Source organism: Gavialis gangeticus, unplaced genomic scaffold (genome assembly GCF_001723915.1).
Source record: "Gavialis gangeticus isolate Ggan-Ray unplaced genomic scaffold, GavGan_comp1, whole genome shotgun sequence".
Classification (NCBI taxonomy): domain Eukaryota; kingdom Metazoa; phylum Chordata; order Crocodylia; family Gavialidae; genus Gavialis; species Gavialis gangeticus.
Window position 1 is genome coordinate 58,022,029 of NW_017729004.1, and position 11,748 is coordinate 58,033,776.

At 44.9% G+C, this 11,748-nt stretch overlaps 1 protein-coding gene across 1 annotated transcript in view; it reads left to right on the plus strand.

Annotated features, from left to right (window-relative positions):
* The first annotated feature begins 11,356 nt into the window (after window positions 1-11,356).
* Window positions 11,357-11,748, plus strand: part of PPP1R9A (protein phosphatase 1 regulatory subunit 9A) — a 350,009-nt gene continuing 349,617 nt past the window's right edge. Inside the window, exon 1 of the mRNA XM_019508446.1 lies at window positions 11,357-11,476. The gene's annotated coding sequence lies outside the window, so the exon portion shown is untranslated. The remainder of the gene's footprint in view (window positions 11,477-11,748) is intronic.

Below are 11,748 nucleotides of genomic sequence, written 5' to 3' on the forward strand. Positions count from 1 at the left end.
CCTGTCCAAGTCAGGCTGGATCACCAGCCTATGCTCAGGTGTGGATGCTGTACTTCAAAGTTTGGTGTTATTGGCAAACTTGGCTAGTCCACTTCTGACATCAATATCCATGTCACTGAGAAAGATGTTAAAGAGAACAGGTCCAATTATGGAGCCTTGGGGGACACCACTGGTCATGGAGTGCCATGATGATTCACTTCCATTGACCACCACTCTGAGTGCAGCCTCAGAGCCAATTCCCCAGCCATCTGACTGTGATGTAGCTGAGGCCACAGTTGGCCAATTTTTCCAAGAGGAGATCGTGAAACACCAGATCAAAGCCTTTTTTGAAGTCCAGATATATGATGTCAATCTCTTCTCCCTTGTACAGGTGATATGTCAGCTGCTTATAGAAGGAGATGAGATTGGTCAGGCAAGACCTACCCACAACAACCCGTGCTGGATGTTGCCATCAGTCAGCTTGTCAAGAATGGACTCTTTGATTCTTTTCTAGAATCCAGGGATTTGAGGTCAAGCTGATTCACCTGTAGTTCTCTGGATCTACTTTCTTCCCTTTCTTGAAGATGGTCACCACATTGGCCTTCTTCCAATCTTCAGGTACTTGAGTGCCAAAAGTTTTTGAAAATCTTTGCCAGTGGCTGGGCTATGACTTCTTCCATGTCCTTAAGTACTCTAGGGTGCAATCTGTCAGGACCCGCTGACTTGAAGGTGTCCAGCCTCTGATGGTGTTCCTTTACAAGGTCTACACTGATGTCGGGTATAAATTCACCCTCACCCTGGCCATCCACTATCTTGGTAGGCAGGGCGGACATTTTTGGTTGATGAAAAATTGATGTGACATACCCATTAAGCAGGTTAGCTTTTTCCTGGGTGTTAGTTGTCAGTTGTCCCATTTGGTTTAGCAGGGGTCCAATGTTATCCTTGCTTTTCTTCAATCCTCACATATCTGAAAAAGGACTTTTTATTGTCCTCAATATGTATAGCCAGGTGGAGTGCAGTTGCAGCCATGGCTTTCCTGGTTTGCTCCCTAGAGATACGGACCAGTGCAGAGTACTCCTCCTTTGTGGTGATTCCTATCTTCCATCCTTTATAAGCCTCTCTTTCTGGCATAGGAGGTCCATGAGTTCCCTGCTGAGCCAGGCAGGTTTCTGTGTTCTTTTGCTACCTTTCCTCTGAGATGGGATGGACATCCCTTGTGCTTCCAGGATCACTCCCTTAAGGAGTCCTCTCCCTCTCGAGTTCCTTAGTGCCTCGACAACAAGCCTCCTGAGCTTATCAAAGTCAGCTTTCCTAAAGTCAAGGACTTCTGCATTGCTGACTGACTTGCCAGCTTTGCAACGGATAGTAAAAGTGATTAGCTCGTGGTCACTTCATTTTTAATGGTGCGATAAACGTATTACTTAGGGAGCAGAAAGAAGTGTAGCTCCCTGCTGTAAGTGAGAATGGTTTGCAGGAAGTGTTCTGACTTACAGCGATCCCCTGGGACAAACAGAAATTCACTGTTGGTTCCAATGGGCAGGGGAATATAGATGTTGGCTGCCACCTGCACTCGGCTTCCCCTAGCAATGGCTGCTCCTCTCTCCCAGCTTGTTTCTGTTGCAGAATGGGACTCCCCAGGCACTGTAGGGAATGGGGTGGGTGAACTGAGACTTCCCACCTCAGGGGGGCTCTAATACACCCATGCCACCCTCCAGCAGGGGCTGAAACGCCCCCAGACTGAACTCCCTCCACTCCCTTTCCCTCCTCCCAGGCTGAAAACAGCTTGTGGCTGGGAGGTAGTGCAGAGACAAGTTACAGAGGACCAGTACTGTAGCAAGGGAGGGGTAGACAGGACAACCACCCTGAGTGCTGAAGTGACGGAGCACCAACAGGTGAGTCGCATGTCGATATTGTGCTAGCAGGTTGGGAGCAAGCAGCCTAGTGCCTCCCAAGTGCAGGAGAGGGGGCAAGGTGGGAGGGGTGGCAGTGGCGGGGTGAGCCACCAGTGGCGCAGCCTGTGTGGAATGCCCACCCCCACGCGAACAGCTCCTCATGATTCACTGTGCTTGGGGCCACCTGGGGGTTCTGCCCCTGCCCCTGCCAAAGCCTGGCTTGTTACAGCCTGCTGCCCCACCCCTTGCTGCTAGTACAGTTCACCCACTTCCTGGCAGCATTCGCGTGGTGTTGCCTCCCTCCCTCCTCCCCAGCTGCATTGGTAGGGCTGCGCACCCACATTGGTATAGCCCATGGGTGACTGGTGCCACTTGAGTCTGGGGAAGCACCAGCAGGGCATGACAGGGGGGTGGCCCCCCAGCGGCCAGCCAGCAACCCAGAGGGGAGGTCTTCCACTGCTGGCACTTCTGCTGCTGACATCCCACCAGTGGAGCCTATTTCAGGGGGACTCAAGCAGTCTCCATGCCCCCCCCAGCAGCTGGAGAGCTTGCTCCCAGGAGGGGCACCAGCGCTCTCAGGGGGAGCATGTATCCCCCCTACGTGTCACCTATGGTATAGGCCATGCTCCTCCCCATCCCCCTCCCCCTGCACTGGCATTGGTACAGCCCACTTATGCCCTAGTAGAGCCCAATGTAGGGGTGGTATAACCCACCTTTCCCACTCCTCACCAGGACATGGCTCCTGAAACCAACCCAGAAAGTGTGTTTTTTAATTGTAATTTTTGCATATATGGTAATAAACATAATGTTTTTCTTATTTGGTGCACAATTAAAATTATTATTTTTATAGGTATTAAACTTTGAGGGTGGTGTTTTTTGGTCCTGCCCTAGGTGCCAAACTTCCTTGCTATGGCACTGCAGAAGACACACTGTTTTGAAATCTCTTCCTCTGACCCCTCATGAAGAGTCAGATTTTTACCTGATCGGCCATTTTTAAAGCTGTTTCAGCCATGCGCTTGTGTTTTGTCATGGTTATAAACTGCTTTCTGTGGCCAGATTGGGTGAAAAATTTCACTTTGGTCTGTGCCTTTAATCTTTTTCTTTATTATTTTAACCAAATACCATTAGGTACATGGCACTGATGTCACAAAACATTTAATTAGCCTTCAGGGCTCCCTAATTGGTTATTTTTATTTTCATATCATTTACGTGAACAAAACCATTTCTTACAGCCATCCCTGAGCCAAAATTATGTTTTAGCCAATATTCTTACTGATGCTTCTATCTTCTGGCAATATATGGGGTTTAATCAGGTAATTATATCACTATATCTCACCAATTCCAATAGTTTAAGCCATGTAGGGAAGAACTCTGAAATATGTTTCTGCTTCTTGTTCACACACTTTAAATTTAAACTGATTACCAAATCTTGGGTTAGGGAAGAATTTTCACTGACTGCATATTTGCAAGAAAGACCCTCTCAAACTTGAAGCCTATCTCAATGCATGGGTAAAGCAATAAAATTGTATAAAAAGTGACCAAAATGAGGGATAGTTGTGTTTTTTGTTGCATGTCCTGATATGAATCTTGACGCACTATACTATTTAACTGTGCAAAATTTCTTTAAAGTATTCCTTACTGTGTGTCAAATAAACCACTTTTTAAAAAGAAATGCGAAGAAAACAATTCCATTGTTTTCCAACATTATGATCCCTCATGTGGATCATTAGTAGGAGTTGAACCACAGATTCATATTACAGGAAAAGCATAGTCATTATTCTCTATAAAGAACAGTCACAAGATGCACACTTGACATGTATCTTGTAGCAAATTACATGCAGCATGTGAAATTAGAAGGCTAATTGAGGGGGGATCTGGTGACCGTCTATAAACTCACTAGGAGGGACCAGAAGGGTTTGGGAGAGGCCTTGTTTCCCCTAGCACCCCCTGGCATAACAAGGAATGTCTAATCTAAACCTACCCTCAACAGCCACAAGTTGTTGGAGAGTAGGTTTAAATTAGACATCCATAAGAACTACTTCACAGTTAGGGCGGCTAGGATCTGGAACCAACTTCCAAGGTAAGTGGTGCTGGCTCCTACCCTGGGGGTCTTTAAGAAGAAGCTTGATGCCTACCTAGCTGGGATCATTTGAGCCCAGTTTTTCTCCTGCTCAGGCGGGGGGTCGGACTTGAAGATCTGCAAGGTCCCTTCCGACCCTACTTCTATGATTCTATGAAATCATAAATCCTGGTTCCTAGTCCTACTTCAGGCAAGTGATCTCCACCGCTCAGGTTTGTAGGGGCGCTGTTAGAAAAGCTAAGGCAGATATGGAGCTAGGGCTAGCGTCAAGGATCAAAGATAATGAAAAGTCCTTTTTTAAATATATAGGGAGAATGAAGAAGGCACCCGGTAATGTGGGCCCCCAGCAGGATATGCTTGGCAATCTGGTGGTTGCACCAGAGGAGAAAGCAGACCTCTTTAACAAATTCTTTGCCTCCATTTTCTTGTGCAGGGACCGGGACTCCCTGACTAAGATCCCAGATGGACTCGGGAGAAACGCTGCCAGGACTAAGGTCAGGGAGGACCGGGTTGGAGAGCTTCCAGAGGGGCCGGACATGTTCAAATTAGCAGGTCCAGATGTTCTTCACCCCAGGATGTTGAGGGAATTGGCAGGGGTTATTGTGGGGCCCCTGGCATGGCTTTACGAGCACTTGTGGTGCTCTGGCCAGGTGCCAGATGCCTAGAAGAAAGCCACCGTGGTCCTCATCTTTAAAAGAGAGAAGAGGGAGGACCCAGGCAACTACAGGCCCATTAGTCTTGCTTCAATCCTGGGGAAACCCTTTGAGAAAATTATCAAGGAGCACACCTGTGATGGGCCAGCAGCAGGGATGATGCTGAAGGGCAACCAACACGGTTTCATTAGGGACAGGTCCTGTCATACCAACTGATTGCCTTCTACGATCAGGTCACAAAAGCATTGGATGCAGGTGTTGCAGTGGATGTAGTCTTTCTGGACTTTAGGAAGGCCTTTGATACTGTCTCCCACCCCGTTCTCATTAAAAAACTAGGTGACTGTGGCATTGATGCCTACACAGTCAGATGGATTGCAAATTGGCTGAAGGGTTGTACTCAGAGGGTAGTGGTGGATGGGTCTTTTTTGACCTGGAGGGAAATGGGCAGTGGAGTCCCCCAGGGCTCGGTCCTTGGGCCTGCACTGCTCAATTTCTTTATTAGTGACTTGGACGATGGGGTGAAAAGCAGCCTGTTTAAATTTGCTGATGATACCAAGATTTGGGGTGAGGTGGGCACACTAGTAGGGAAGGACAGATTACAGCAGGACCTGGACATGGGTGGGCTAACGAAAATAGGACGGGTTTCAATACTGACAAGTGCAGGGTGCTGCACTTGGGCAGTAGGAACCAGCAGCACACTTATATGATGGGAAACTCCCTTCTTGAGAGCATGGTGGCAGAAAGAGATCTTGGAGTCATTATTGACTCCAAGATGAACATGGGCCGACAATGCGAGGTCACGGTTGACAGGGCTAACCGTACCTTGTTGTGCATCCACAGGTGCATCTCAAGCAGGGCCAAGGAGGTGATCTTCCCCCTCTATGCGACACTGGTCAGGCTGCAGCTGGAGCACTGTGTTCAGTTCTGGGCACTGCACTTCAGGAGGGATGTGGACAGTATTGAGAGGGTCCAGAGGAGGGCCACTCACATGATCAGGGGACAGCAGGGCAGACCCTACAAAGAGAGGCTATGGGACCTTAACCTGTTCAGCCTTCGCCAGAGAAGGCTGAGGGGGGACCTGGTGGCCATCTATAAACTCACTCGGGGGGACCAGAAAGGTTTGCGAGAGACCTTGTTTCCCCTAGCGTGCCCTAGCATAACAAGGAATAACGGCCACAAGTTGTTGGAAAATAGGTTTAGACTAGACATCCGAAGCCACTACTTCACAGTCAGGGTAGCTAGGATCTGGAACCAACTTCCAAGAGAAGTGGTGATGGCTCCTACCTTGGGGGTCTTTAAGAGGAGGATTGACGTCTACCTGGCTGGGGTCACTTGAGCCCGGTTTTCTCTCCTGCCCAGGGCAGGGGGTCAGACCTGATGATCTACAAGGTCCCTTCCAATCCTACTTCTATGAATCTATGAATCTCTAGTCACTAGCATGAATGACTGTCAACAGGGTATCAAATCTGTGATCTTGTGTACACATAGACTTTGAATAGTCCTATCTGAATGGATAAGATTTTGGTCTGCAATGTTGGAGTTTTGTGGTTCTACCCCCAACTTTGACAGAGAGAATATTTCAATTACTGTATATCAGTGGTGCTCAACATTTTGGCCCTATGAGAGGTGTAGGGGTGATCTGCAGGCCAAATCAGACTCTGCAGCACCTCTGCCTAGTCCCACACATGGGGATTGGGCTCCAGAATCTAGTCAGGGTGTGTGGCCAGTCAGACATAGCTATGGATAGTGGCAGTGGCTGTGGCAGCAGCAGATGGGTTCCTCCTCCCTGCCCAGTCCCCCCAGGTGTTCCCTGCTACCCGGGAGCAGGCTCTCGGGCAGGAGAAACCCACCAACCACTGACTCTGGCTGAACCTAGCTGCCTGTACAGCCTGGCTGGGGTGGGGCAGGAGGATCTCTGGAGCTCCCCCTTATCTCCTGAGTCTGCTGGGGACAATAGCAATGGTGCCCCGGGGAGTGTGTAGAATGGGAAGGGAGGAGATGGGCTGAACATGGAGGGAAAGGGATGGAGTGCCAAGAGCAGTGAGACATGGGATTCTTGTCTAATCTGGGGACTTAAAAAAAAAAAAGTCCTTGGGTACTGCTCCTATGGTGTGGTTGACTCGGGCCTCGTGTGGGGGGTAAACTGGAAGCTGAGGTGCAGTCACACCTGCAGTTCCAGTCACTGCTTCTGCACCTCCTTGACAAAATTCCTGGATCTGCCCTTGCTGACAATTTAACCAGGTTCAGAAGACAATTATATAAATTTATGCAGAAAAGATCCATCAGAGGGTATTAAACATTACAGGTGCAAAATAAGAGGACTTCCTAGGTCTAAATCCTGGAAGCGGTAAAACAAGGGGGCAGGGGAAGAACAAATGGGGTCTGTTTTCTTCTTACAACTGTGTAAACCCAGAGTAATTTCACTACAGTTAATAGAGTTACCCCAGTATAAGCCATGCATAAATACTCTTCTCCTTAGCATCTACTCTGTGCCACCTACTCTGAGATACAGAGATACTGGGCTAGATAGGTCTGTGGTTTGACCCAGTATGATATCTCTTATGCTCTTATGTTCTTTTACAAATAAAACTTGGGAAATTATACTTAAAACCTATGTTAATAGAATTCAGGTTGTAAACTAAAGACCCTGTGTAATCTTAACTTTGGCTTTTTATGTACATGGATTATGATGATCTTTAATAATATGACCATGTGTTGTTTTTCCATGAGCCCTTAATAACACTTTATCACCCACACAAAAGTGAAGAATTAACAGTGAAACAGCAATGTTTCCTAATTTTAAATATGTGACTTTACAACGAAAATAATATTCTTTTAACCTGGTTTCTTTAACACTATATGCAATATATAATTTTTGTCTTGTTATGAAAATTCTCTTTTCTAGCATTAAGTGCAAAGTGTTAATAATTAAAATAAAATGTTCAAAAATCTATGTAACAATATCCTTATCATAATAACCATTTTCCAATTACTGCTCTTGGAGTCAACCAAATATTAGGATTACATGGACCTATCTAATAAATTGTGTATTTTTGTTATAATGCTCAGCAGTTTCTCCCTTGGATTTTGTAGGGCAAAGGTCTCTTTGACACTGTTTCTGAGCAGTCATAGTATAGTATGTCCCAAATGATACTTAGATCACTTTCAGAAATTGCGAAGTGAATATTAATGAGTCTTTATCTTTAAATATTAATGACTTCTCATAGATATAGATTTAGTTCATGGACTGTTGGTTACTACTATGATCATTGCTTATTTTAGTTTTGTGCTGTTCTGGTAACAAATGATACCTACTATGAACCTTTCTAATTTACAAACAACTTGAGATCAGGCACAGTCTCATCATTTGAACTAGTTTACATAAAATGAATTCGTATTTCAAAATCTGAGTATTACAAAATAAGGCTGACTTACACTTACCTTGCACAGGTCTTTATGGGGGAGGAGTGCCTTTTTCTTCCCCAGTACTTCTAGGGGGCAGCCAGAAAGAAGGCCATCTTATACAAGGATCAGAACAGAAGAGAAATTGGGACTACCTTCTTACCCATAGAGGCAATCCCTTAAGGACTGAAACACATTTGACAGGAGAGAGAAAGCAAAGCTGGACAGTTTCCATCCTCACCTTTGTCACCTGGATTACGTGGGAAAGCTTGCAGTTCTGTGGTCTCTGCTGTGTAGCTGTAGTCTCAAAAACTGCGACTTCAGCATCTTTTTGTAAGCACTGAATTCACTCAAATGAATGTATCAATAACATTAAAGAGCACTGTTTGAAAGTAAACAATTAATTTATCTTACACTGCACAGAAAATAATGATGTTCAGCCTTGGCATTTTGAATAAAAGAATGGTTAAAAGGCCATTGCTTAATGGTTGAAAGGGCACTGTCAGGTGTGACAAATGGGGTCTGTTTTCTTCTTACAACTGAGTAAACCCAGAGTAATTTCACTACAGTTAATAGAGTTACCCCAGTATAAGCAAAAGGAGAATCAGATCTCATTATATATAACTGATAACATTGAACAAATCCTGCTGTCACTTGAACCAATATAAAGTTGGAGTAACTACATTCAGTGAAGTTTGTCTGAATTTACACAGATGTAATGGGAACAGAGCTTGCCCCTTTATCTTTCAAAGGATTGTTGCATAGTATTTTAAGATTTATCAGTATTTTAAATATAGCAGCTATGCTTAACAGAACATAGGAATACCTTTCAATCAATTACTTGTGACAGTAATAAGGAAAACTTAAAGGACCTTTTCTCCATTTACAGTTGATTCACATATGCATCAAGCATCACTCTCATAAAGTGATATTTTATATAATATAAAGCAAAATAAATTATGTTGTCCGTTAGTGCATTCAGCCCTAGTATAGCTGTAGTTATAACACAGATGTAGGCCAAGGTTTTCAGAAAGAGACTAGATATTCTGAGTACCTCAATTTCTTGGTGGCCAGCTTAAGGCACCATAAAGCAGACAAGTTTTCAGAAAGCTTTTTAGCATCCACTTTCTGAAAATCAAGCCCAAATTGTTTCTAGTTAGTGCCCAAAGTTACTAGGAACTTTGAAAACTTGTGGCTGTTACAAACATAAGATGGTGATCAGGGAATGTGAATTGTCTAAGCACGTTTCAGGGTCTGAAGCTATGCCAAACCTGAGTAGGGTTGACTTTAACTTGCGTACTAATACTTACTTATAAAGTATTTCATTAGACATTCTCTCTCCCCCTCCCCCTTTTGCTCTTCTCTTTCTGTCTGGACAATTCCACTTTTCTTGTTTGCATTCTCATCCCATCAATTTGTAGGACATCTGATCCTCTTGTTTTACCACTGTAGCATAACGTAGTTTTGTATTACTACTTGACAGAGTAGTATTATGTTTCCTCAGGTACGTTATTTACAATGTATAAAAAAGTGACATGTTAGTGAAGTTAAAACAGAACCAAAAGTTTTGCTTACAAACATTATATTGAGGTGGGGGGGGATGAGAAACCCTGCCTGTGTTGTTTATGACTCTGGATATGTAGCATGTAGCTTTAGTAATGCAGACATTTTGAAAAAATTAAGTACACTAATTAATCTCTGTACATTTTCATTCACCGAAGGTCTTTTTTATCTTGTTAATGTGTTTGTTAGTTTGGGTTCTCGGTATCATGAATTTTGAATCTTCTGCAAATAGATATAACATGTCCTAATAGATTTTGTAACAATTCTCAATTCTTATTCTGTATTTACAAAGTCAGTCATTTAAACTTTAGTTTTAGGTTCCTATTCATTACTGGACAGTATTCAGTACCAATAAATGAGTTTTCCTGGTCTGTTTATCTCCATGGAGAGCGATTTCTTTAAGTGGTTTCCTAACCATTCCATACAGATCCATGCAAAGTCTCTGTAAATGGTACTGATGCTTACATGGGCATTATCACATTTGATTTACCTTCAAATGTTTAGAAACGGAATGTGTAGAATCAAAACATTAAAGACTAATTGTCTAGTCTTGGGCTTTGTGTCCCAGACCTATGTGAATCCTTGACCTAGCAGTCTATGAAGTAGTTATTCTGTGGCCATTCTGTTTACAGTATGATCCCTAGACCGAGTTTTCAATCCGTGTAATCCACATATAACACTACTACATCCTGCCTAGTTCTAGGCTGTTATAAAGATACCTTTTACCCCACAGTGCTCAGCACCTTTTAGGGAATAAAGAGTTTTCCTTTTTAACCTGCCTGCGCCCATTTCTCTATACAGTGATAGAATCATAGAACTGAGGTGAGGCTTCGAGGAACTTGCATGCTTCTGTTAGTGGGAAAGATTTGTTCCAGAATAATTCTTACATTTCTGATGAATCAACTCAAGATTTCTGTTTAGAGAAAAAAAATTAGAAAGTTGTCTCATTTCAGCCAGGGACAACACAATCTTAGTTGAGTGTGGGAATTCTGTTGATTTAATATCTAGTTTGGTCCCTGTCAAAATAATTTTGAAAACAAAGGAGTGGTGTCATGTAGGTAATCAATCTTGAAATACTTATTTCCTTTTAAAATATTAATCTGTTTGGCCTTGAGCTTCAGAGAAGTGAGGGATTCTGAGTTTGCTTAGCTGATGCATGCCAAATATCCTCCAGCTCCAATGCTGTAAACACTTAAGGTGGCGTCTAATTCCACACACTTGCTTTTTGTCCCACTAAAGCCAGTAGAATTGTTTGTATGTGAATTTACACCTCAAGTTTTTGTTTCTAGTCCCTTGCGTGCTGATTCTTTCTGTATAGCACTCCAAAATAAGATTACAATATGATAGCTAGCTAGTTAGCTAGCTTTAGAGTTTTTGTTATATACATCCCAGTTTCTGTAAGTTAATGGACTCTCTGCTAGTGAATAAAAATGACTGTTTTGGATTGCCAATTTAACAACTTATTTAAGAGAGGTCACTGGATCTCCTGCTTTGGCATTGAGTTTTCTTATCTATGCAAAACCTAGACATTTGTGTGGGCAGCCTACACTGCAAAATACCGGTTCTGGCTGGGGTGCAGTTGGGTTCCCTGTCAGGGTAAGACAGGCCGCTGGTGTTGCGCGAGCCATGTGACCCAGCTTTGAAGGGTGTTTGCCGGAGTGGAACAGGATGACTAACCACACACGGTAACTCCTGGGGGATGTTTTTTCCCCTTCCTGATCCTGAATCCTGCAAAGACCAAGGGAGGTAAACATCCAAAACGGGCCAGCCCGAGTGCCCAGCCCTGACTGCTTGATGGGTGGACCCTGCCCCCGTGAAGCCTGTGGCAGAAGCGCCCCTCCCTGCACACGGCCCTTCGTGCCAACTACCAGCTGCTTTCCGCCTGCCCCGAGACGGGACCCGCACAGGTGCAGGGCCGGGGAACCGGGCCCGAGGGGAAGGAACGGTCCACCAGACGTTCAGCAGGGAAACCGCAGGCCAGCAGCCGCGGCTCTGACCTTCCCGGGGGCGCTTCTCTAGTTTCTGGCAGAAGGGGAAGACGAAGCGGCAGCACAGGGCAGAGCTCGGGGGCGCCCGCGCCTGTCTCCTCCCGCCCGCCTCGTGCTGCGTGCGCGGCGCGGATGCCGCCAGGCCCCGGGGCCGGCTCCGTCCCACGCCGTAGATCCCCTCAGGTAGGGCT